This window comes from Budorcas taxicolor, chromosome 18 (assembly GCF_023091745.1).
Source record: "Budorcas taxicolor isolate Tak-1 chromosome 18, Takin1.1, whole genome shotgun sequence".
Taxonomy (NCBI): Eukaryota; Metazoa; Chordata; class Mammalia; order Artiodactyla; family Bovidae; genus Budorcas; species Budorcas taxicolor.
This window is the reverse complement of record NC_068927.1, coordinates 19841991-19867165: the sequence shown is the minus strand read 5'-3', so window position 1 is coordinate 19867165 and position 25175 is coordinate 19841991. Positions and strand designations below refer to the sequence as shown.

General features: G+C 53.2%; 1 protein-coding gene and 1 non-coding gene across 4 annotated transcripts in view; one reads left to right on the top strand and one right to left on the bottom strand.

Annotated features, from left to right (window-relative positions):
- ZNF423 (zinc finger protein 423) overlaps positions 1-25175 on the top strand; it is a 342644-nt gene that overhangs the window by 144128 nt on the left and 173341 nt on the right. The window lies entirely within an intron of this gene.
- On the bottom strand, positions 13151-13223 carry TRNAG-CCC (transfer RNA glycine (anticodon CCC)). The gene has a single exon. It is a non-coding gene; the product is annotated as a tRNA-Gly (tRNA).

Here is a 25175-nt window from a genome sequence, read left to right as displayed (position 1 = left end):
ATGTGGCCAATGGAGTCAGGTTTTTGGAATCTGGCGCTGTGGGGAGCCCTTGGTATGGGGTCTTTCTCTGGCAGCCTTGTTTCACTGGCTTTGTTTGGAGCCGAAGCTCAATATGGCCCAGTTATTTAAATCAGTGTCTTTCAAGTCAGTAATAATAATAATATCCCTTGTACGAGGACATATGTTACTGAATTCAGAGCGTGTCCCCCACCCACCCTGCCCCCAGTGACTTTTCTATCTGGCCAGGTGGGAATGTGAGCAGGTATGAGCACCTCTGTCTTTCAAGTGGGAGGAAGCAAGAGAAAGAAGAGCTTCTAGGGCACAGCTTGTAGCTCTTTTCCTACTCTCTCTAAATTCTCACAGTGACACTAAGACTTGGGCGTTCGGTCCCATTTTGCAGATGAGTACACTGAGACTCCAAGAGGATAAATAAATAACATAATAATAAATATAATATGTTTTGTTATATTTATTATATAATAAATAAATAAAGCAAGCTTGCCCAAGATCACCCATACTTCCACTTGCAGACCCTAATGTTGTTCAGCCACTCAGTCGTGCCCAACTCTTTGCTGCCTTGTGGACTGCAGCACACCAGGCTTCCCTGTCCTTCACTATCTCCCAGAGCTTACTCAAACTCATGTCCATTGAGTCAGTGATGTCATCCAACCATCTCATCCCCTGTCACTCCTTTTTCCTCCTGCCCACCATCTTTCCCAGCATTAGTGTCTCTTCCAATGAGTTGGCTCTTTGCATCAGGTGGCCAAAGTATTGGAGCTTTGGCATCAGTCCTTCCAATGAATATTCAGGGTTGATTTCCTTTAGGACTGATTCCATTGAGAACCCCATCAGACTCTGACTGTTGTTAATTTGCTGGACTTCTGCATTCCTCAGTTTCCTCATCTGGAAAATGAGGCTAATAGTAGTACCTATCTCATGGGAGTTTTGGGAGGGTGCATTGAAATCCCCGTCAAGGGCCTGGAGTGTGCATAGAAAGCATGCAAGCAACAGGAGCTGGTGTTCTTGTGAAGGTTGTCTGGTCTGGATTCTGGTCCAGACTCTCTGGACTCCAGAGCCTGTGCTCCTTCGCTTCATGATCAAATAAAGTAAAACTCTGTAGGGCTGCTGAGGAATGATTAGTCCAACCTGCCTGGTATAGATTTGGGGAAGGGATCCAGGGAGGGGAAGGGTAGAGGTATTAGCTGCAGGTGAGTGGCATATGGGTATAGGAGCTAGAGATGTCTCTGAGGGCCGTACTCCCCTGAAGACACCGTCTTCAGCAGGTGTCGGGGTGTGAGGAGGTGTGGGTGTATTTTGCTAGGTTTTGCCTAATTGTGGAGACCCACTTCCTCACTTGATACTGGGCCATATTTTGTATCTTCGAAACACTCTGAAGGGTTTCCCAAGGCCCTACTAACACTACCCCATGTGGCTCTTAGGAATGACCTAAAATTGGCTGCATGGTTGCTTTTATGTTTGCAGTGACCCCGGGTACCTGCCCTGGCCAGAAGGCATCAGTCTTTCCTGGAAGGATGAGGCTAGGGGTAAGGGGGCGCTCTCCCTTCCCTCGAGGCCAGCGTGAGTCCTGCATGGGGTTACCCCTTGCAGGAGAGGAAAGTGTAGGGCATTTAACCCTTGGGAACCCACGGGGTGTAGAGAGACAGGACGAAAAGGCACATCAGAGGACCTCACAGTGCCTGGCAGCACAGCTTGTCATCCCATCTGCAGAGGAACAGAGATTGGTTATTTTTACCACATGGGCAAAAAAGTGCTCTGAGAAGTGGCTGGAGGTACAAAACCACGTGTGCAGTTGGGTGTTTTGCAAATCAAATCCTACTGAAAACGTCCCTTGTGGTCAGCTTTAGTGGGACCCCTCCATAGCCATTTGGCAGAGTGAAGACTCGTACTTTGTGACGGGCACTCACTGTTCCACTCGTTGGAACCACTGGGCGAGATGGTGCTGACCCTCCAGGGGTTTAGTCACCACCCCCGCTCCTACTTTCCCTCCTTCCCTGCTTTCCATTCATCGTACATTAAGCGTTCTCATTCCCTATGCTTACGGTGGGCGCAGAACTGAACAGGGCAGGGCTCCTGTGTTAGAGACGAAGAAGCAGTGCAGTAGAGACCGGCAGGGCTGCCCATGAAGCTTGGCTGTAGCCTTGGCCCTGTACTGACTGTGTGAGCCTGACCAAGTAATCGACCTGTTCTGAACCATCATTTACAGAATGCGGACATTGAACTGAGCCACTGCCTTGGTCACAAGCCGTGGAGGCACATCCAGACTGGCTTGGGGATAAACCTTCAGGCATGGCTGGAGCCATAAGGGGTTCCCCTCTCATTTCTTCCCATCTCTGCTTTCCTCTTGGCTTCATTCTCAGCCAGGCTCTTCCTAAGAGGGGGCAAGTTAATCCCTGTCCCCTCAGGGCTCTACACTCAAATCCTCCTTGCTGAGGTGGAGCATCTCTTTCCTGCAGTGTAGGAAAGTCTCAGGGCTTGCTCTGATTGGCCCAGATTGGTGACGTGTCCATCTGTAAACCAGTCTCTGTGGCTGGGGGATGCCATCTATTTGGCCAGGACCGGGGAATCTGAATCACATAGAAGGGTGTTTGCTCAAGGGAGACAGGGTTTTTCTTACAGAAGGTGGGCACGGGTGCTGGACAGGCTAAAAAGCTTGGAGCACTCCACCTCAATCGTTGTTCAGTTGCTCAGTCGCGTCTGATTTTTTGTGACCCCGTGGACTGCAGCATGCCAGGCTTCTCCATCCTTTGCTGTCTCCTGTTGTTGCTCAAACTCATGTCCACTGAGTCAATGGTGCCATCCAACCATCTCATTCTCTGTTGCCCGCTTCTTCTCCTGCCCTCAATCTTTCCCAGCCTCAGCGTCTTTTCCACTAAGATGGCTCTTTGAATCAGGTGGCCAAAGTATTGGAGCTTCAGCTTCAGCATCAGTAAGCATCCTTTGAACTTTGCTCATGCATCACACATGCTCTGGAGCCCCGCTGCCTGGATTCTAATCCCAGTTCTGCTTCTTACATATTATGTGACATTGGGCAAGTTACCTATCTCTCTGGGTTTCTGTTTCCTCATCTTTGAAGTGGAACCAACAATGGTACATATGCCTCACAGTGTTGTTAAGAGAATCATATGAGTTAACCCATAGAAGGCACTCAGAGCAATGCTTGGCACATAATAAGCACTTAAATAAGTATTAGTTAGCTATTACTGTTTTCAGCTTCCCTGGTGGCTTAGCAGTAAAGAATCTACCTGCCAATGCAGGAGATGTAAGTTCGATCCCTGGGTCAGGAAGATTCCCTCAAGAAGGAAATGGCAACCTGCTCCAGTATTTTTTTGCCTGGAGAATTCCATGAACAGAGGAACCCGGTGGGCTATAGTTCAGGTAGTCTCAAGAGTTGGACAAGACTTTGTGACTAAACCACCACCAGCACCATTATTGTTTTCATTCATTCATTCGCTTATTCATTAAGTCTTTTGCGCTCAGATAAGTGAATAAATCATAGTCTCTGTTCCATAAGAGAGCTCACTGAGGTAGTCGATGGTAATTTTTGGCTCATTTATTCAGGAGCTAGTTACTAAGCACTTACTATGTGCCAGGCACAGTGCTAGGCTGTGGGCACAGGGGTGAGGTATTTTTAATAATTCTTCGTTTCCCATCTAAACAGCATGGACGATAATATTTTCTACAGAGAGACTGCATAAAGAAAGTAGACGTGGAAATGTGCTAAAAATCTGAAAGTGGGCTTTTATCTCGTAGGTTGCCAGTGGGTGGGCATCCACCCACCTGTCAGTGGTTGTACACCAGTGCTCAGCCCCCTCCTTGTCTCTTTCTGGAGCCTTCTTTCCTGTGAGGCTGATCCCTTCCATTTCTGTGCTTGCTGCCAGCAAGACGGATGGGGTGGCTTCAGGCCTTCTCTGCTCTGTAGGGGGTCCCCAGGTGCCAGTTCTTGGTGGGCACCACTGGGTCCAGTGGACCGGTTCGCTGGCCCTCTGGGGCTTGCTTCCTTGTGAGGTCTTAGGCCTGGGTCCACTGTGGCCTCGCCGGATCGCTTCCCGCAGCTCTGTGCTCCAGAGGTGCTTGCCTGGGTTCTGAAGGAGAGAGGATGGGCAAGAAGAAAGCCTCTCATTTTCTCCCTTCCAGCTCATGGGTGGGGCTGCTCACACGTGAAGTGTTCTGCATAAGAAATGGGGCAGTGGGGCAGCAGGGCCGTTTCTTTAGCATCAGGAGAAACGAAGCAATTATTCCGCGCCTGGCTTCAAGCTGAAAATCATCCCAAAGCCCCTTGCCTTGTGCTAGCCACCCTGCCGACCCCTTCTCAGATGCCCCTCTGACCCCTTCTCAGATATGTCATCTTGTAATAGCCTCAGCCTCTCTGTTGGATATGTACTTTGGGGATCCTTGATTTTTACCTGTCAAGAAACTGAGGCCCAGAGATGGTCAGTAACTGGCTCAAGCACACCCAACCAGGTGGGAAACCACGCGTGTCTGACCACAGAGTCAACTCTTGGCCACCGAGTTGTACTCTCCTGTGGAGAGAACATTTGCAGAGACTCAAGTGTCTTCCCAGCTCTTTGTACAGTTAGAAATTTCAGAATTCAGAAATTGCCAAGAAGGCGAGGGTCCTGGTAAGACTAGAGTATATCTTTGTAGTACAGACTCAATATATGCATGTATTGACCCAGAGGACATCTTTAGGGGCCACGTTCACACTTCTTTCTGAAGGATTCCCCTGTCCTGGTCTGAGCAAATCCCTCCCCACTAAGGAGCCGCCACTGCAGACCCCCTCCTGGTGACCAGAGGCCCAGAGTCAACAGCAGTGGGCCTGCTTCCGAGAAGGAAGTAATCAATGACCCTGGTGAAATACCTGGGTCTCAGGCTGGAGCCGTTGGCTTCGAGGGGAGGTGGCCCCTCCTGTCTGCATGCAGTCCCCAGTGGCTGCGTCTGGCAAGACAGGAATTGGTCAGCAGGAGTTCATTAAGTGTGCCCGCAGACCTCCTGCCCCTCTCTGCAGTCCCCTCCTCCCCGCTCCGCTGCCCTCTCCAGCCGAGGAGTGCTGGGGAGTCTGCCCCCACCCACCCCACGGGCTGCTCTCCTGGGCCACAGCTGGTTGCAGTTCTGCTGGATCCTCCCCAGGCCTGGGCCTGGCACACAACTCAATCTTGGGCTGTGGGGAGTAGCAGGGGAGGAAGCTCCCTCGCTTTTCCATTTTCCTTATTGGAAAGCTGATGGCTGACATGTCCTGTGCTCTGGCAGGAAGGAAGAGGCCCTCTCTTTGGGCCCCCTTGTTTCACAGCCTCCGTCTGCCTCTCTGCAGAGCCTTGTTCTCGCTGGGAAGGATGTTCAGTGCAGTGGTCTGTGTGCCCATGCTGGGGATGGCTGGGCGCTGCCTAGAGTTCTGTTTTGGGGCATGAATAACTCATCTGCTTAATCCAACAGGGCCTCGTTGCTGCCTCCTCCAGAACCTCTCTGGAATGCATTTTCACGAGAGCTATTTATTATTATTATCATTACAGCTGTTATTAATGGTGATGGGGTGGGAGCTCTGAGGAATCTTTGGGAGATGACATCACACCGTGGAAAGGAAAGCAGATCAATGGATCTCTTCAGTGCTGGGCTCAGGTTCTCTCTGTGATCTTTGGCAGTGAACCTATTTGTGAGCCTTAGTGTACCCTTCTGTGAAATGGAGCCGCTGAAGACTCACCTGTGTGGTGATGGGAGGTTCAGAGGGGCCAGCATACCGCTTAGCACTCTGGGGCTGCACCCAGTGAATGGTGGTTCTGTTTATTTCTTAGCCTGGAACAGGGCACCCCAGAGGGACCAGAGGGAGTGGGGCAGGGTGTGGAGAAAAGAGAGCTTTCCTGGTGGATGGTGGATGGAGCTGCGCAAAACAGTGCAGGCTGCAGTGCCTGGGTGGACCCCAGCGAGGCGCCACCCATGGACCTTTAACTGTTGAGCCACCTGTGTCAGAGCGGAGTCACTGCCCCAGGAGCCTGTGGGGCCTTGTGGGGTCCAGAGATGTGGCCACTGTAAGGGAGGACCCACCCCGGTTTTTCTGTCTAGGGAAGGACACCGCCTAGCTGCTCTGCACAGACCCATCTCCAGCTGGCCACCTCCTCCAGCAACACCCCAGCCTGTTGCTGCCCTTTGTCAAGTTATGTAAAGATGTCAGCAATGGTGCCACAAGCCTTTGGGACCCCTGCCGAGTGCCACATGCAGTTTGCTCACTCTTAGGGTCTTCTGGCCTCTTCCAGGGCATTCTTGAGTGAAGGGAGAAGGACCAGGTCTTCTCTTATCTCCCTGATACTGCAGGCAGCTCCGAACCCCTGCAGGTCACAAGGAGGAGTCATCCTAGGGAAGGGGATATTGGGCATTTCTGAAAACACTGTAGGAAAATTCTCTAGGGAAGCAGCATGTCCTTGCCCAAATTCTTTGTTATACAGCACCAGCTGGGACCCATGTCCTGACGAACAGGAGCAAATGCCACTAGTCCTGCACCCAGGCCTCCAGGGCCTCCTCCTGTGTTTGTGTTCACAGCCAGGATCTCTTGAGGTCCCTGGGGTGCTGGCTGCAGGAGCCCAGTGAGGGCCAGCCCATCCCAGCCCAGCTCAGGCTCATCTTGACGTCTGTAGTGCAGCCACGGTCAGGCTCCCGACCCTCTGGGAGCCACAGGGCTACCCTGAAGGTATTGAAAGAAAAAAAAATCCTACAACTTACACTTGTCTTCTGCTCCCATCTGTATCACCTGTGAATTTGTAAGTTTTTTTCTCTGTTTCAGTGAGTCACGCGTTGATCACGTGAAGAACACAGTTACACCCCATTGTTTGGGTACAGGCTTTAAGAGCATCACTGCTTTTGCCACCCCGTCCAGGCATTTCTTCATCTATGAAATATACCTGGATTCTCATACCTGGGGAAGACCCAAGCCTCATTCAGCCTCCGGGGGAGCCGCCTGACTGGCCAGCAAGGTGTCTTCGGAATGGAGACCCGCTGTCGGCCTCCTGGGCCCCACACTGATGGACTTCCCTCCGCCAAGCAAAGAGGGCGGGCTCCCATGTGTCTTTTCTGTTGCAATTATCTCCCTGACTCCTCCCCCTGATACAAAAGGCCCAAGTTTGGGTCCAGAGTAAGTTATTTGTAATGCATTTTCAGAGTCCATATTGCAATATTAGCCATGACTGTCTGCTGTGTAAAAAAAGGGGGAGTTTGCGTTTGAAGTTTAATCCAGCTTCTACTTAAGCTCAGTCCCTGGGCAATCCTTTTTTCTGCCGCTGAGCTCAAACAGCCGGTCCTCAGGTTTGATCTGCTGCCCCACGGAGCCCTGCCCAATGTGAATTTGAAGAGTTTTTTTTCCCCTCTCAACCAGGGAGACTTGCAAAAAAAAAAAAAGTCGGTGTGGTCTGCAGTGACGGCCCACCGTGGGTCCCTCCATGAGCCTCTCTGCTGCTGGGGGCTGGGCCCACCTGGCTTCCAGCCTTCCGAGGTGGGGGCTGAATCCCCTCCTGGGGTCTCCGAGGAGCCCCTTTGAGCTCTCGCTGCTGGTGGACGGCAAGCACTGGGGAGTCTGGGAGTCCTGTCTGGCATGTGGGGGGCAGAGAAAAAGGAGGGAAAAAAGAGAGGAAAATGAAAGGCTCGAGTTTGTCGGGAACTGGTGCTGGCGGTGGAAACAGGAGCCGCAGCAGGACGGAACCTGGTGGCCTTCAAAACTTCTCTTCTCCCCTCTCGCCACACGACTCGGAGGATGCAGGCAGTAATTAAAGGCCCCCCTGGCTCCTCATTTTCTGTGCCCATGTCTTTGATCTGGCTCATGTTGGGCGGCTATTTTCATTGTTCCTGCCTTTCTTTCATTCTTTTTTGATGGCAGAAATGATGATCTTTGATTCCAGAGTTGGAGGTGGGCAGGAGAGTGTTACAGGTCTTACATAATGCATCTTTCACATCTTATTTTTAAACGTGGGCATAATCAGGGCTGGGCAGAGGCTGGGCTTGATTTTAACCCATGTTCGGGGAGAGGCGGTTGCCTGCCCCCATGGCGCTGGCCTGCGGGTAGGTGGGGACAGGCAGTCGTGTGCAACTGAATGAAAATTACTAGAGGAAGCCTTTCCCCCTCCACCCCTTTCTAAATATAACCTGAAGGGAGTTTTTCCTAATTGTTCCCTTATGGCCAAAGATGTGCTGAGAGTGAGCAGGACAAGGGAGGCTTAGCCCGCAGAGCCTGGCTTCTCTTGGTGGCTGTGTGGGAGGCCTGCACACTGTTTATTGGTGGATGTTAATAAACTATAAGAGACAAGCCACAGGAAGAGGTATATGAGCTGGTAGCTCAGGTAGCAGAGATAAAATGGAGACGTCTGGCCAGAGGACGGGAGGTGGGAGGCAGAGCCTGGGTGTCAGAGTCTGGCCTGTTTGCACATCCTTTCCTGCTCATCTCCTGAGCACACTCAGAGGGCTTCCCAGCAAGGGCCCTGTGGCATGGACAGAGATGAGAAGATGAGGCCTTGGTGATAAGAAGCCTGTGATCCAGGCCTGCGAGGGGGACGTGTGTGGCTGCTGCTGGAACCACAGGCTCAGATGATGATGCTGGGGGTCGGGCGGGTGAGGAGGCCGGGTGGGGCTGGGTGATGGAGATCACGTGCCTGTGAAGGGGAACGGCTGCTCCCCAGTTCCTGCTGCTGGCTGCCTTGCTGGAGGCTGGATCCGGTGTGGCCCATGCTTCCAGATTTCCACGAGAAGCCGGAAATTCAGGTCTTGATGGGAAGTCTCTCAGAAGAGATGAGAGGAAGAAGGCTTTCTTGGTCAGAGGACAGTGCTGGCAAAGGCTGGGAGCTGGGGAAGGCCTGTGCCTGGAAGGAGTGAGAGGGTGGCTGGTCCCCAGGCTGCCAGAGCAAGGTGGGGGCCAGCAGGACAGGCTGGAGGGGTCAGGGCAGACTAAGAAGGGCAGTGGCCCGAGAGCATCCAGCTCTCAGGTTGATGTAGGGGCCTTCCTGGAGATGAGGTCTTTGGGGCCGGGAGAGTTCTGCACGTGGTGTCTGAGGCCAAGTGTCACCCCCGCTGTGTGCCTGGCACTCATGAGGGTGTGCGCCCACTCTGCTAGCAAGGGGACAGGTTCCTGTGAGAACCGCCTCATACTTTGGCTGGTGCTGATGGTTCATTCCTGGGAGGGTCCGAGGCTGGCCTTCCTGCCCGTCTACTCCGGGCTCCAGTAGCAGGATTTGCACACGCTGCATGCTTTGCTAGGTATTCAGTGGGTGCCTCCTGTGTGCCAGGCTCTGTGCCGAGTGGTGGGTGTCCTTCGTGGGGAGCAGGACAATTGACAAGTCCCCACATGACTACATATATCATCAGGGGCCCATGCACATCCAGAAGGAAGAGTGGGAGGCATGAGAGAGAAAAATAATCGATGTTGAAAATGAGGGTGGAGTGCGGAACAGGAATAACGGGAGATTGAGTCCAGAGAGAAGGCTCAAAGTCCTGGAGGCAGGGGGTGTTTGGCGAGTTGGGGGACTGTCATCAGGCGGTCTTGGGAGCGTGGTGCGCATAGGGGTGGACTGTGGGGATCAGGCCCTATGGGGCCTCATGGGCCAAGGTGGAGCTGGGGCTGGGGGTCTCGGCATCATCAGCTTCGCTCTCTGAATTGCTCTGAGGGGGTGGGTGTGGGCCAGTTGGGGAAGCTGGGGTGATGGTGCAGGTGGTGGGAGTGGAGAGAAGGGGGTGTCCTAGACCGTGAAGTTGACAGGACCAGGAAATGGATTAAGCAGTGGCAGCCAGGGAGTGTGGGGTCCAGGGTGACCCATGGTTTCTGGCTTGGGCACCGGGGTGAGCAGAGAGTGGGGAGGCCCGGAGGAAGACCAGATCCTTCCCCCGTTTTGACAGCACTGGGAGGGGCAGGGGCCTGGGCAAAGCTGGTGGGGACAGTGGGGCTCGAGTGTGAGGAACCCCAGCCTGTCGGCCGCTCGACCCCAAAACCCCGCCCTGCGAGAGGACAGGGTGTCCCCTGAGCCATCCCCTGCTAGGCCCACCCAGTCCTGTCACACACGTCACCTGTGGTGAGGGGACATGTTCCGTGAGTCTCCAGAGCAGTTAACACATGTTGGGGTTGGGTGCTGCCGGGCCCTTGAAGATCTTGCCCTGGACTCCCTGTTTGCTGCCTTCTGGAGGCCCCCTGCCAGCCCTGGGGCTGGCGTCCTGCCCAGATGGAGGTGGCCTGTCCAGTGTGGCTGTTCCCTTGCAAATCCTCCTGGCCCGCCTCGCCAGGCCTCTGGGACCGGGGACAGCCAGCAGCTGTGGGAATGGCGTGTGTGCCCCTGCCTTTCTGGGCTGACGCAGGAGGGCTGTCTGTTTCCTCTTGCTGTCCAGGCTGCACACAGACCTGCTTTGCCTGGTGTGTGCACAGCCTGGCGGCCAGCCCTCAGACTTCCCTGCCTGACAGGGCCCGCTCATTTATGACCCTAGCCTTCGGCAGCTCCCGCTTGCAGCTGGGTGGGGGTGGGAGTGCTTCCTGTCTAGCCTGCATGGAGGGGCCTTGAGGAGGCTCAGGTTGGGAAGGACTTTGTATAGCTGGGAATTCTGGGAAGACAGAGCTCCCAGGGGGGCTCCATAGTCCTCATGAGCTGGGTTTCTGCTGTCAATCCACAGCGACTCCCCTAGATTTGCTCTTTGGGGTCGAGGACCCTGATGTCATGGAACCACTCGCCCCCTGACCAGCACTTTGGAGGACTCAGCTTCCCCTTTCTTCATCCTCATCCTGAAAGCAGGCGTTCCAAGAGAGATGTGGCCAGGTCTGAGCTGGTGACGGGGAAGCGTATACACCACTATGTCAGATGGTTTTTCTTACAGCCTGGGGTCTTTTCATTTCTGCCCTGTTCTGTCATCATCCAACCTGTGGGCTAATTAATAGCATGAGCTTCCTCATAATAGTTTATAAATGTCCCCTTGATCTTCCCCATGGTGATTTGAGAATCTAAATATCCCTGATAGGTCTGTCCCTGTTACTGTAGTTTGACAACCTGAGAGCTCAATAGATGAGGCAGAGACAGCAGTTAGTAGAATTTGGGCAACAAGGATATTTTTTCCAAAGCACTCGATCTCCCTGTCTACATCCTTTCTCTGGGTCCTTATTCATGCACATGTGGGTTTGCAGGATTAGAACCAGAGGGACTCTAACACATTCTGCTTCTTTGCACAGTGAGTTCATGGCCTGACCTGCCTCCAGAGTCCGTGGTCCATATAGCAGCTGCTCCTAAGGACCATGTGAGGGCCCAGCCTGAGGTGTGGAGAAGGTGCTGACGTCATGCCTGCTACACTGGAATTTCCCAGGAGGCCTCTCTTCTTTGTGGACCCTGGTCTGGTCTCCCTCTGCAGACCCTTGTCTTTGTGCCTGGGCAGAGAGGGAAGAATTCTGAATGTGGGATCAGGAGAACTGAGTTCTAGCCCTGGGTTGCCACTGGGTGGCTGTGAGTGAACATGGCCCTTCATCCCTTGGGTATCAGTGGTGAGGTCCATCTCATGCACCACTGACATGTCAAAATTTGCGGCTCCAAAGAAGGAATGTCCTCATGTGAAGAATGAGTGTTAAGTATAAGAATATACTACTTATGCAAAGTTCTTCCTTGTGGCTCTTATCCCATCTTTAAAATGAGTGTGAAATAAGTGAAATAGGTTTTACACTTACTTGGCGTAATTTTCCTACGTTGTCTTGTGTCCTGAATGACATGGTCAGCTCCATGCGGGGCCTTCTCGGCTGCGGCCAGCACTCACTGTGCACAAGAGAGCTCAGTAGGTGCTGCTGAGAGAGAGGTCAGAGGGCAAAGTGAGTGGCAGGCGCCGGGCACACCTCTGCTCCCGTCCACAGGGTTATAACTGGAGAAGAATACAGATGGATGGCCAGGCCGATTCTCTGGTCCTCTGGGGACTGAAGCTCTGTAGCCTGGAGTGTCAGAAACAGGTGGACAGGCTGTTGGGTACGATGCTTCTCAGCTATGACCCTCCCTTTCCTGGGTGAGAGGGGGCACTCAGAGTTGGGTGGGGGTCCTGGGGGGGTCATTTCCTAGATGGCCACTGTGCTGAAGTCCTGACACCTTCTCAGAGGCACCAACACAGGCACCAAGTCCTGACACCTCTCAGAGGCTCAGCTGTAATCATCAGTGTTTACAACAGGCCCATCCCCTTTCATCATCACCACAGCCCAATACCCATGAGGTGGGTATTGGGACCTCATGCCCATTTTCCAGATGAGGAAACTGAGGCCCAGAGAAGTTCTCATTTGCCCAAGATCACACAGCCAGGAGGAGGTGATGGAGTTAAGATTTGAACCTTGCCACCCTCCCTCAGGTTCCCGGTTTCCAAGACCGACCCCTGCGGCTTTGGCCAGCTCAGCTCCCCGACAAGCTTGGCTCTCTCCTCCCATCTCTCAGGCCCTCCTGCCGTGCTCGGCGACATCCCATCTGTCAGAGGTTCTGTTCCGGCCAGATGCGAGGCCCCTCCTGGGACCCCAGGCCGGGGCAGTTCTCCAGAGGGAGGGGAGGGGGGTCCTCAGGCCTCGCGACTGCTCCAGACCCTGGCTTGGCGCGTATGGCCTGGGAGGCTCTGGCAGGCCAAGGGCTCTTCCCCGCGGCTGGGCCTTCTGTGCACGGGTTCACCCTTCTTCCCCCGAGCAGGTGGGGTGGGATGTGCTCGGCCAGCCCTGTGAGCTCCTGCAAGCCCCAGCAGCTCCGCCTGTTCCCTGGCTCCTTTCTCCTTGGTGGAGAGAGGGGCCTGAGGAGTGGGATGGAAAGGGGGAAATAGAGAGAAAGAGGCTCAGGAGGAGGGAATGAGGGGGGAGCAGGCAGAGAAGGCGGGACAGACCCTTTGAGGGTGAGGAAGAAAGGGTAGGATGAGAGCTAGCAGAAGGGAAAAGGAAGCAGAGATGGGGGCCAAGGGGGTCCCTACCTTGAGAAACAGGAGGGGGATGCAGGGGGCTGGGGAGGAAGGGAGGAGACAACCATGTGCAGAGGCGGAGCGTGCCGAGGGGGTGCTGGGTAGGGCGTGGAAAGAATTCTTTCTTTTAATGTTTGTTTATTTGAGTGCCCTGGGGTCTTAGTTGTGGCATGTAGAGTCTTTAGCTGGACATGCGAACCCTTTAGTTGCTGTGAGTGGGATTTAGTTCCCTGACCAGGGAGCGAACCTGGGTCCCCTGCATTGGGAGTGCGGAGTCTTAACCACTGGACCACCAGGGAAGTCCTGGAAAGAATTCCAGTATTGGAAGATTCGACTGTGTGGAGGCTGGAAAGCCCAGCTCACAACCCTCACAGCCTCCAGGAGTGGCGAGCAGGCGCTTGCGGGTGGTGGCAGAGGCCACGGGGTTGGGCGTGCCCGTGGGCTTCTCTCACTGCACAATGGGCCGGGAGCCATCACTTTGAAGTCCCTGACATTTGTGGTGAAACAATCTGGTCTGAGGTCTCATTAGCCTCTGCTTTGCTGCACACACTCTGCCATTTAATCTCCCCGTCCGTCAGTCCTTCCAACGCCAAGGTTTGTAAATCTGCACCGTTTGCTTTATGAAGCCTGTCGCTGACGTGATCTTGACAGTGTTAATACACACATGAGTTTTTCTCTCCTCTTCCCACCCTCAAAAGCATGCAGGAACCAAAGCTTTGCTGCCCAGGGGGAAAGAAGGTGCCGAAAGAGAACCATGTCTCTTTTCCCACTCAAACTTGGAAGCGGCTTAGTCTGGATGCTGGTGGGTTTCATTTTCCCCAAACCGGTGCAGCTGCTGCCGATGCTTAAGACAAAGAAGGCCTTTTGTGCTTTGGCCGTTTCCCCAAACCCACCCTTCATCACTTGCTTCCCTTCCCTCTTGTACTGAGTCCCCCATGTGGTTTTTCTGTGTTGCTCTCCTGAGGCTTGAACCCCTGACTCTCAAAATCTGGGGAGCCTTTTGGTCTTCTTACTGGATAGGCCTGTTGTCCCAACTCTGGGGTTCCTTGGAGCTGAGGGACATGAACATTTCTTAGAAAATTATTTCTCTCCACTAGCCTTGACAGACACTGGCACTTGTCTGGCTTAAAGTTTGTGCTTTTACAAATGAAGATTGCTCCAGACCTGCATATTGATGGCTCCTGACCTGTATACTGATGGCTCCTGACCTATATACTGATGGCTCCTGACCTATATACTGATGGCTCCTGACCTATATACTGATGGTTCTTTACCTGAATATTGCTGGGCAGACTTGAGACCCAGAGGGAGACCCAGTGGGCTCTGAAGCAGCTGGGGATGGCATCCTTCAACCAGTATTCACAGGTATCTGTGAACATTCGTATGGAGTGAGGATTGAATTTTGTGTCTCAGATTCTCCTAATGGTCCTCGTTCATTTATTCATCCATCCATCCATTCAGTAAATCGATCTCCCCAACTTGTGGGCCAAGGCAGAGCTAATCTGCCAGAGCTCTGTGGTATATTTTAAATTTTCAAGGGGAACACAGCAGTACTCGGCGTCTGCTGCACATGATAGGAGCTACTAGCTTGAGGTTGTCCACCATTTCAACATCAGATTGCTCTGTATTCGTTTTGATGACTTCACATCTTTGCAAAGCGGGGCTTTTGGTGGGTGCTGTGGATAAATCGCAGGTTCTGTGTGAAAACCAATATGGGAGAACAAATGAGGACAGCAGGTCCAGTCTGATTCCAAGGCTGGAGAAGTTGTGAGTTGCTTGGCGTGGTGGGAAGGTCTCGAGGGGATGTTAAGCAGGGCAACAGTGTGAGTGGACCTGTGCTCTGCCAAGATCTGTATCTGGACTGGACTAGACACGGGGAATCCTGTTAGGGGCCAGTGAGGTGGTCCAGACCAACCAGCCAACAACCAACCAACCAGCCAGCCACAGTGGCTGGGACTCAAGTGATGGAAGCAAACTGAGGAGGCTGGTGGGTGGATTTGAGACCAGGCTGAATGCAGAATGGGCAGGACTTGGTGACGAGCTATGTAGGCATGAGAGGAGAGAGAGGAAAGGTGTCTGGTGTGGGGACTTGATGACAGGGAGAGGACAGAGCTGGAGAGCAGGGCTCATGCACGTTACTGATTCCTAACATCTTATAGGATGATTTGATTGCCTACCCCCTTACTGTCCATCTCTCCCACCAGACTGTCAGTCCGAAAAGGGCAGGACTTTGCCTTCTTCCCTGTTGCATCCCTGTCACCCAGACCACACCCTATACAGAGTTCAGAGGTTCCCAGCTTTCTTGGATCATAATACCTTAGCGTCTGTGATTTTTTTTTTTTCAGGGTACCTCTAAGCCAAAAGAATTACTTAATGGTTCCCTTTGTTCAAAGAGTCAGGTGCAAATAACAAGTACTTATGTCCTGAGAACTTAATAGCTGTTTGAACACACACATTTAAAGAAAGAAGTATATTTTCATTTCGCTTTCAGATAATCATAATTATAATTATTGTTTTGGTTCAGTTGCTCAGTCCTGTCTAACCCTTTACGACCTCATAGACTACAGCATGTCAGGCTCCCGTGTACTTCACTATCTCCTGGAGTTTGCTCAGACTCATGTCCATTGAGTTGATGATGCCATCAAATCATCTCATCCCTTCTCCTCCTGCCTTCAATCTTTCCCAGCATCAAGGTCTTTTCCAGTGAGTCAGCTCTTCACATCAGGTGGCCAAAGTCTTGGAGCTTCAGCTTCAGCATCAGTCCTTCCAATGAATATGCAGGGTTGATTTCCTTTAGGATTGACTGGTTTTATCTCCTTGCAGTCCAAGGCATTCTCAAGAGTCTTCTCCAGCACCACAGTTTGAAATCATCAATTCTTTGGTGCTCAGCCTGCAATGAGGCAGACCTGGGTTCAATCCCTGGGTTGGGAAGATCCCTTGAAGGAAGGCATGGCAACCCGCTTCAGTATTCTTGCCTGGAAAATCCCCACGGACAGAGGAGCCTGGTGGGCCACAGTCCATGGTGTCTCAAAGAGACACAACTGAGCAACTAAGCACACACACACACAGCCTTCTTTATGGTCCAACCCTCACATCCCCACATGAGTACTGGAGAAACTATAGCTTCAACTAGATGAACCTTTGTTGGCAAAGTGATGTCTCTGCTTTTTAATATGCTGTCTAGGTTTCTCATAGCTTTTCTTTCAAGGAGCAAGCATCTTTTAATTTCATGGAATGTTGTAAAATGCAGGTTCTGATTCAGCAGGTCCAGATAGGGCCTGGAATGCTGCCCTGCTCTTAAACTCCCAGGCAGTGCTGAGCTGTTGGTCCAGGACCATAGTTTGAGTGGGTGACTGAGATGTCTGCTGGGCCACTGTCTTCACTCCTTCCCAAACACCCTTTCAAAAGCTATGTCTGTACTCTCCACAGAGAGCTTTGCCAGTCCCATGGCATGAATGAGATAACCTCTTGTCCATGTGATACAGTTTGAGGTACCCAACACAGCCGCCCCCTTCTCCTTGAACAGAAATCCTTGCCAGGCCTCATCCAGGGCTCTAAGTGACTGAATTCTTGCATGACTGTCAAACCCTCATCAAGAAGGTGAGTGTTCCTGGTTCCTACCAGCAAGGTGATCTCGGTGGACTTGGAGTGTGCTAGAAATGTGTGCTGGGGCAGATAGCTAGCTGTTTCATCCTGGCTGTTTTATCAGCTAGAGTTACCTGCCTTCTGATGGCCGTGGACCCATCTTAGGCCCAGAATGCTAGGAGGTCCCATGGACCACCCACAGACACTCTGCTGCCTTTCTTGAAGCTCAGTCCCATTGAAGGGAGCTGCTTTCCATCTCCTGGCCTTGATGGTCAGATCTCTCTCGCACCAGCTCCTGGTTGGTTTGGATGTCCGGATCTGGGAAGGTGAGTTTTCTGGTGACATGGGCTGTACACGTCACAGGTATACACTCATACGCGTGTCCATGGGTCCTGGTTAGTGCCTGGCAGAGCTCCGCAGCGTAGGTGGAAGTGCAAGAGATTATACCCTCCTGGATGCTCTTTCCCTGGGGAATTCAGTCTATTCTGCTGATCCAGCGAGCACCCAAATGGGGCTCAGGGCCAGAGCTGTGCTGTTCCCGATTGCTGGAGGCATCGAGGATCAGTTGAGTCTTCTGTAGTTCATTCATCCCCTCCTGCTCTGAGTGTTTATGCATTCACTGTGGCTGATGTTATGAGTTGGAGGGTCAGTGTAGCTGGAGAAGACCTCCTGGAGGCGGGAGCCCTGTGGGTGTGTGCAACCCTGCATACATGTGTGTATGGAGCAAGAATGAATGTGTGTGTGTGCATGGACACACGTGCGCCTGCACATGCCTTGTGTATAAGCCTGTGTGCCCAGTAGGACTGTATAAGCGAAAGCCTGGTACCAATAACAGCAGCTTTGGAAACCTCCCTTGCCGGTGTGGATCCCAGGCTGGAGAAAAGAAGCTGCAGTTGGGTAGAGCAGATTTTGTAGCTTGGCTTCATGTGCGTGTGAGCACTTGGGTGTGTTTTAATTAACTAGAACATTTGCCTGGAAATGAGCAGCGGCGGCAGCAGGCGCAAAGGCAGCTGGCAGGAGGGGGCGGGGCGGTGGCAGCCGTGGTGGCGGAGGCCGTGGCAGCCAGGCTCCCGAGCTTCTACGTGACCAGTCCCGGCTGATGGAGCCATGGAGTGGTGGGGCGGCAGGCTGCCCCTGGTGCTGGGCATGGGCCCAGCAGATAGGGGATTCTGGGAGTGGCTTAACTTTCTAGAATTCCCAAGACTCCTCCCCACCCCCACCTAATCACAGATGACCAGGGCAGTCATTCCAGCACATGGGTGGGGACATGCAACTCCTGGCATTGTATCCAGGGCGGGCTTTGGCCCCATGAGGCGTGTAGGACTGACTGTCCTCTCTCTACTCCCAACCCAGCACCTGGAACATAATGGCACATGTGTACATGTTTATTGTGTGTGTGACTCAATAGATAAAGGCAGCCAAGGCTCAGAGAGGTTGAGTGATGTCTCCAGGGTCACACAGCATGTCAGCAGATCCGGTGGAAATGGTGACTCTTGTTTCTGGTACTCTTCCCACAGTCCTGTAATATTGGCATGAGGAAATGCATGGGATCATTTCAGGGGAAGATGAATACTCACACCACAGGTGTATGCACCTCCCCCTCTGCCTCGAGCAGTCCTAAGCTGTCTATCCACCATCCTGTCCATATGGGTGGTGGGAAGGATATTCTCAGGATTTCTTGGGATAGTAGTGTTTTCTCCCATCAAGAGAGAAGTGGGGAAGGGCTGGTGGTGACTGGTGGGGAAGGACTGGGGTGATTCCTTCCTAAGAAAACTTGGTCACCAGTAGCTCACAGACTGTAGTTTATTGAAGAAAATCTCTTCACTTAGACGCTAGACCTCCCGCCACCCTAGATAGCCCTCTGTCTGCCATCAGTCTGTTCTGAGGCCTCATTCTTAGGGTCCACCCCTAGCACCTCCAGGCTGGGCTGTTGCACTGGCCTCCCTGGGTGTCTGCTCTCTGCTTTCTCTTTGTCCCATCCCACTCACGGGCTGTTGCCTGATGATTTTGTTGGAATACCACTTTATTCACGCTGCTCTCTGTCTAGTGGTCCCGAGGTTGGACTCTAGGGCCACACTGCCTGGGGTCAGACGTAGGCTTTGCCCCTCTGTGATTGCAGCAGAGTGGCATCAGCTCTCCGAACCTTGCTGTCCTTACTTGTAAAGTGGAACAGTGCTCTGTATGCACTTTGGCAGCAAGTCATAGACACATGGCAGGACCACTGACGCTTGTTGAAGACATAGATTGGGCTGCTACCCACCCAAGCGGGCTTCCCTGGTGACGCAGCGGTAAAGAGTCTGCCTGCGAAGCAGGCAACGCAGGTTGGACCCCTGGGTCGGGAAGATTCCCCTGGAGGAGGGCATGGCAACCCACTCCAGTGTTCTTGCCTGGAGAATCTCATGGACAGAGGAGCCTGGTGGGCTACAATCCATGTGGTCAGGAAAGAGTCGGACAGCTACTGAGGACTTAAACAGCAACAACCCAGCCGAGAGCACTCTGTGCACTGCTTGTATATACACCGAATGTCCTGTGGGCACTCTGATTGAGGCGCCCGTGGTAGGAGAGGCTGATGGGACATAAGGTGATGGATGGAAGAGCTAAGTTATGTTCAACTTGACCCTTCCTGGGTGCCTGCTCTCAGATAACATGGAATAACAGGCTATTTCTTTTTGCTGAATGTATAGCTCAATTTACATGAGGTCTAAGTGCATGTAGTAGGTAATATTGACATCTACCTATTATGTATCTATCTCTCTAACTATCCATCCATCTATTGGAATAGCTTCCATTCTCATGCCAGCTGTCTTTCGTGCCCTGGTTATTTCCTCTGCCCAGAATGTTCTGTCTGCCTGCCCCTTGGCTTTTTATTTTTTCCCCATAAATTAAGACCCAGCCTGAGGTCTTGTCTGCCCTGTGGTGGCGTCCGCGGTCGGCCAGCCAGAGGTGACTTCCGCCTGACGACACCCTTTTTATGGTCCGCCGTAGTCCCCCTTGTCTCGCGCCCTTCCCTCAGTCTCCTTTAAAGAATATGCTCCTGAAGGCACGGGCTCGGGGTTGGTTCCTCGTGGTCACGTGCTGTGCCCAGAAACTGGCGAGTCCTCCTGCCTGGAGAATCCCATGGACAGAGGAGCCAGGCATCTACAGCCATGGGGTCACAAGAGTTGGACATGACTTGGCGATTAAACCACCACCACTACCACCATCCGTGCTGACTGAACGGAAGACTGGATTGGGATTTGCTGCTGAGGCAGGAAGGAGAGTTGGTGCCTGCACGTGCATGTGCAAGTACACACGCGTGTCCCCATGTGTATTTGCACACATGTGCTTGCTTTGGCCCATCAGTTTGATGCTTCTCTCTAATTGGATTTCTGAAGAAAGGTACCTGCTTTAATTTTTAATTAGAAATCAGAGCAGAGAAAGAACGGGCCAGCACTGCAGCTGGGGGTCTTTCTCAACGCTGGAGTTCTCTTTAACAAGCACTCACTGTCCAGGGCGGCTTCTGTTCGGGCTGGACACCACGGCTTGCACCGGTGGGAGTGTCTTAATGCCTACGAAATTATCATGTAATTATTTGGTAATAGGGCATCAGGATTTTGCTTATACAGCAATCTTTCCCTGCCGCTGAAAAAAATTGCCAAGGAAGAGAAGCCAGAGACAACCAGGGCTCTACCTCGGGAGCTGTGGGGCTCGCACGTCTTTTGAAGAGACGGGGTCCCTGCCCTCTGGGAGTCCAGCTGGAAGCCCTTGTACTTTTCTGTGCTCAGTTACTTCAGTCGTGTCCGACTCTTTTTGACACGGTGGACTGTGCCCACCAGGCTCCTCTGTCCATGGGTTTCTCCAGGCAAGAATGCTGGAGTGGGTTGCCATTTCCTCCTCTAGGGGATCTTCTGGACCCAGAAACCCTGGTCTCTGTCAAATGGGATTACCCTGTGACCCATTTCTCCTAGACAGGAGCTGTGTTTAGCATGTTTGCTGTGGGTAAAATGATCTGTGCAGAATGTGTCAGGTGGGGAGTAATTACCTGGGCACCAGGGCGGGGTGGGGAGTCTCACCTGCTGGTGGAAACCTACCCTGGGTTTCTGGGCTCCAGCAAGGACCCTGGCAGGTGGGATGCCCTCAGGGTCTGGATAGCCTCCAGGTAGGGCGCCTCCTGGTGGGGTAGCCCAAATACTGCACATGTAGTGGGGTCGACTGGGGACATTCACATATGCTTGAGTGATGGTTTTTTTTTTTAGGAAGCTTTTAAACTTTGGTTCAGTACTTTGGTCAGGACTTCCTGGGGTGGAGAGCACAGACCCTCAGGCCAGGCGGCCGGGGGCTCCCCCACTTACGTGCTCCGACACTGTGGGGAAATTGCTCTTAACTTCCCTATGCTTCACTTTCCTCTTCTGGAAAGGAGGAATGGCAGCGGATTCTCCCCAGCAGTGTCCCTAAGAAGATTAAAGACAGCTGGTAAAGAATCCGCCCTCAATGCTGGAGACCTGGGTTCAATCCCTGGTTTGGGAAGACCCCCTAGAGAAGGGAACGGCTACCCACTCTAGTATTCTGGCCCAAAGAATTCCATGGACTGTATAGTATAGGTCCTGAATCCCTTATTCACTATTCTGAATTCCAGAAAGCCTGAAACCAGAAGTTTTTGGTCTATCTAGTCAAAGCTGTGGTTTTTCCAGTAGTCATGTATGGATATTAGAGTTGAACCATAAAGAAGGCTAAACACTGAGGAACTGATGCTTTTGAATGGTGGTGTTGGAGAAGACTCTTGAGAGTCCCTTGGACAGCAAGGAGATCAAACCAGTTGATCCTAAAGGAAATCAACCCTGAATCTTCATTGGAAGGACTCATACTGAAGCTGAAACTCCAATGTTGGCCACTTGATACAAAGAGCTGACTCATTGGAAAAGACCCTGATGCTGGGGAAGATTGAAGGCAGGAGGAGACGGGGATGATAGGGGATGAAATGTTGGATGGCATCACTGACTCGATGGACATGAGTTTGAGCAAACTGCTGGAGGTAGTGAAGGACAGGGAAGCCTAGCATAGATGGGGTCACAGAGTCAGACACGACTTAGCGACGGAACATCAACAACAACCACCTCTCCTTTGGCAGCAAAATTTGACCTGGCTGATGTGAACCATTAAATTATAGAGTTTAATTTATGGTGGTGAATTACATTTTGCTGCAGAAATATCAGTGTGCTCAGTTGCTTCTGAGGTATTCCCAGATACCAAGGAAAAGGCAGTCTGTTACTTTTCTAGAACCTGAAGATGCCTGGATTCTGGAACACGTCTGGCTTCGAGAGTTTCAGGTAGGGGATTGTGGACCGGCACATGCAAGATATACGGGGCTTCACACACAGAATCCTGCTCAGTCAGCACTGGGCAGAGCTGTCCTTCGACCTCATCAACAGAACAGCGCTGCCTGACCTCTGTCCCTCATGGCACGGCTGGTGCCCCCGGGTAGGAGGTGGGATGCCCCGTAGCAGGTTGATTTGTGTTTGGGACACACAGGGAGGGCTGACTCTTGCTGGCTCCAGGGGCTGGCCGCTGGATTCCGTGCCCATGGTTTGTGTGGAGGTGCCTGCTGCCAGTTCTGTAGCTCCCTGAAAGATCCTGGGCCTGAAGGAACCCCTTCACACATCGTCCTCTGCCTCCCCTCGGGGGCAGCCGTCCTCCTGTTTGAGGGGCATTGCCTGGTGCCTGCTGACACCATTTCTCCGGTGCCCCCCGAGCGGCCCAGCGCGGCTAATGAGGATGCTCGGCCTTCCTAGTCGTGAGAATCCTGTTGGCTCCGACACCACCTTCCAAAGGGGCTGCGGGGTGTGGAATGGCATGTGCCTGCGAAGGAAGGCAATTAGGAAAATTGGAGGTGAACCTCCCTTTATTTACACATTTCTCTTTTACTCCCGATAAGATGTGGTCCTTTGAGATGCTCACCCCCACCCCCACCCCACCAGTGTTTCTGGCCTGACTCCCTAAGGGAATTGAACATTTTTCTCACGGGGCAGTGCCTCAGCTTGGTCCTCCAGGTGCAATCCATTCACACCGCACCAGCTTTTTTCAAAGAGCTCCTCCTCCTCCCAAACACAAAAGATGCTTTAACTGTCTTGCCTCAAGCCAGCGTTGTCAACTAGCTGTACTTTCTCTCTTCTGTTTGGGTTGTAAAACCCAGCAATTAAGAAAATTCCTGCTTCAGATTAATTGTAGCCTACTTAGGCTGGGAGCGAGGCAATGCGCCATGTCTCCGGAGTTTCACGGCTTTTGAGGCAGGGGGAGCTGGAGCGCTCAGGGAAACCCAGTCTCAGAGAAAGGAGGGCCGTTGTCACCGATGGCACAGGGGGCAGAGTGAGATAGGCCTGGGATTCAGGGCCCAGAGTTTCGTCCCCCTAGCTGGATGGTTTTTTCATCTGAGCTTCTCTGCTGGGTAGGTAGGAGCATCCCTGGCAGCCTGTGAGCGGGCAGACACCCCCACCCCATCCTTCCTGGGCCACGTGGCCTGTGGGGTGTGATGTCTGAGTGTGGATGAGCGCAGATTCCGTGTTCTGTCTTTGCGGGGAGCCCTTGTGGACGTCTGCACTGGTCTCTTTTGCAGAAGCAGGTTGTCCGAGGATTAGAGGTTAGGAAAACCCTGACCAGTTGCCTACTGTGTGCCGTGTGCTATGTTGGGTGGCCAGGATGGAGGCAGACAGCTGGAGCAGCCGCTGCCTGCATGCTGCCTGTGTTTGGGGCCCTGGAGGGAGCACCCCATCCTAGCACTTCTCCTGTGGCCACAGCCCAGGTGTAGGAGGGGTGGGCAGGTTGTGCCTGCCCTTGGCCTCTCACGCACTCCTCCCCGGTAATCCCACTTGTGGGCCTGCTGGTGGCAGTTTATAGAGCATCCACAGAGGGTTCTGGAGAAAGAACTGGCAGCCCACTGCAGTGTTCTTGCCTATAGAATCCTGTGGACAGAGGAGCCTGGTGGGCTGCTGGCTATGGGGTCGCACAGAGTCAGACACGACTGAAGCGACGCAGCAGCAGCAGCACCCGGACTCCATTCTCCTCCTACCCTCACTGCGGCCCTGTGAGGTGAACCAGAGCCCCAGTGAGTGGAAACCGAGGCTCAGGGCGGGGGCGGGGAGTGTAGGGCCACACGGCCCAGAAGCAGGAGGCAAGACCAGCCGGGCCTCTGCGTGTGGTGTGACACGGTGGCAGGTGGGGGCAAGACTGCCAACTCCTTTTTTCCCTTGTGGTTTTCTTCTGAGTCCTTCTTGTAAGAGAGTGAAACCCGGGGCTCTCTGAGGGGCCTCTGGGTCCACCCTCCTGCGTCAGCCTGGCTGGGGTGCACGCTCTGGGCCACCTCATTAGCTGCCTGCTGGGCTTGGTTCAGGGACCCTGGAGGGGAGTGTGAGCCTGAGTCTATGGGGACGCCTGTCCTGCTGAATCTGAAAGAGGAAGGGTGCCCCTTATCCTGCCCATTGTGTGTGATGGCCTAGGGCTCTGTGGATGCCTGTGGAGAGGAGTCAAATTTGAGGCCCTCCTTTTTTCCCCCTACCACATTCCCTGAGCTTATTTCTCCCTCAGCCACACTCCCTGAGCTTACTAAGGGCTACCAACTGGGCCTGGGGGCAGACGCTGAGCTAGACACTTGCCAGACAGCATCCCCTTCCATCATCAAGTCCGGGAGGGAGGCATCCGTTTTCACTATCTTCATTTTATAGTTGAGGTTTGTGGCTCAGAGAGGGGAGGTCACTTTCCCCAGGTCACACACCACACATGTGACAGGGCCAAGCTTCAACCCAAGCCCATGCATTTGACCTCCACTGCCCATGCTTCTTGTCTCCTGGGTGGCCTGGGGCTTGATGGGGGCAGGGCTGGGGGAGCCTGCAGGATGTGGGATCTGTAGGCATTGGCGGCACCGGAGCTCGTTTCCCAGGTTTCGCTGCCCATGCTGATGCTGCCTCAGGTGGTTCTGAGTCTCCTGGGCCTGGGCCCTGCTAGTCAGATGGAGATGGGTATTCCTATAGGACTGGTCACAGCCACTGCCAACGCAGTGGAACCTGCTGGCTGGAACCACGTTGAGGTCCGTTTTCTGAACACTCCTTGGGGGTCCTATAGCACAGGTCTCAGGAGCTGCCTGGGTCAGGGCTGGGCCAGGAAGGAGGGTTGGAGTCCCAGCCTAGGATGACTCCAGCCTTGCAGACTCAGCCCCTATTGGGACTCACCTGGGAGCTGTGGCAGCTGGAGTCTCCCACCTGCACCATTTCTGGGCCTCAGTTTCCAAGTCTGTGGCATGGGCAAGGGCGGTTCCTGACTTCTCCTTGACATGGGAGGTCTGGGGATATTGAGGCCTTCGTGAGCCATTGTGGGGAAGGGCTGCCTTCCTGGGTCTGCAGTGGGTTGAGTGGCCTGATCCTCCCGTCCCAAGAGCTGCTCGCTGGAGATGGTCCTCAGGTGTCAGTTTCCTCCATGGGGCCTCTGGGTGGACTTTACAGTTTGGAGAGCAGGCTCTGCAGAAACTGTTGCCACGGGAAGGGGCAGGGACACGGCCTTGATCCAGGCAGACTCGTTTGCAAGCCGCTTGCCACAGAGAGCCCAGTTTCCATTTCTGTGACTTGAGGATAACATTGGCACGGACCCAGGTTGCTGCTGTTCAAGTCAGAACCTTCCCAGACTCCCATCGTCCTGGTCAT